At 48.6% G+C, this 1,200-nt stretch overlaps 1 protein-coding gene across 1 annotated transcript in view; it reads right to left on the bottom strand.

Moving 5' to 3' along the window:
• The window catches only part of LMO3 (LIM domain only 3), a 56,289-nt gene extending 55,355 nt beyond the window's left edge, over positions 1 to 934 (bottom strand). Inside the window, exon 1 of the mRNA XM_085324036.1 lies at positions 462 to 934. The gene's annotated coding sequence lies outside the window, so the exon portion shown is untranslated. The remainder of the gene's footprint in view (positions 1 to 461) is intronic.
• Between the last annotated feature and the right edge of the window lie 266 nt (positions 935 to 1,200).

Here is a 1,200-nt window from a genome sequence, read left to right as displayed (position 1 = left end):
GGAAGAAGGGGAAGGTGGTGGTGGGAAATGAACCTACTCCCTTGATAATTGAGAGCACGTTTCGAGCAGCTCTGGAAGAAGCAATAATAATAACAACAACAATAACGGGGTGCGTGGCGAGGGGGGGAGCTGCTGCAATTCATTGTTAACTTTGACTGGTATTTCTCAAGACATCCAGCTGGATGGGTTTCGCTCAGCATCCTCCGCTTGCATGTATTTCATGTCTCATCATAAAAATAATGAAGCCTCACATGATTTAAACAAAACAGTCTCAGCAGAGCTGCAGCTTGAGTGAAAGTTGCAGTGCAGAGATGTGTGTGTGCGTGTGTATTGCAGCCCTAGCTTATGACTCAGAGAAACAGAGAGAGAGGGAGGGGGAGAGAGAAGGAGAGGAGAGGAAAGAGATGCAGGCACACATACACAAATGACCCAAAGCTTATGTACACAGTTGCCTCACTTACCTTCTCAATTAAGCGATACAGGGGAGGCAGTTCAATAAGCACAGTGGCTGCTTTGTAGCTCTTCTCCTTGGGAAAGGTCAAAAAGAAGCATTGTTTGGGGAAAAAAAATAAAGAGGGGGTGGGAGAGATGGGGAGGGAGATCGCTATTCTTTAAGTTTAAAATAATGAGGTCCTCAAGGATCCGCCAAGTAATTGTGTTGACCGCATCCGAGCTACAGGTGTCCTCCTTTTAGTATCTTGCAGTCCAAGGCTGTCTGTCTCCGTCCTGGCTGAAGACAACTTACCTAAAGCAGCGTGTGTGGAGCCGAGTTGAATGAAGTCAGGGCTTTATCAGCTGCAAAATGCAATCCCTTACCAGCCAGACATAATACAGCAAAAGAAAAGGTCACTCAGTTATTACTGAGCCAGCAGAGCCCAGGCAGCTCTTGTGGAAGACCACAGAGAAGCAGCTCCCTTCCGATTTAAGGCTATTTACCTCTCTCCCCCTCCACCCACCCTTCCTCTCCCTGTCCCCCCTTCTCCACTCCCCCTTTCTCTCTCTCCTCTCTCTCTCTCTCGTTCTGCAGCTCGCTCAAGTACAGCCGCCCTCGGAAAGTGCAAAGCAGCCAGGAGACAGATTGGGCTTTGTTGGTAATTTCCCATGGTGAAAATTTACAAGCCTGCAAGTGCAGTCAGCAAAACCACATGCATATGCTAGACACAAACACCAGGGACACACACACACGCGCGCACGCACGCA

Source organism: Rhea americana, unplaced genomic scaffold (assembly GCF_003343005.1).
Source record: "Rhea americana isolate MKP2758 unplaced genomic scaffold, rheAme1 scaffold_9, whole genome shotgun sequence".
Lineage (NCBI taxonomy): Eukaryota > Metazoa > Chordata > Aves > Rheiformes > Rheidae > Rhea > Rhea americana.
This window is presented reverse-complemented; position numbering and strand designations above follow the sequence as displayed.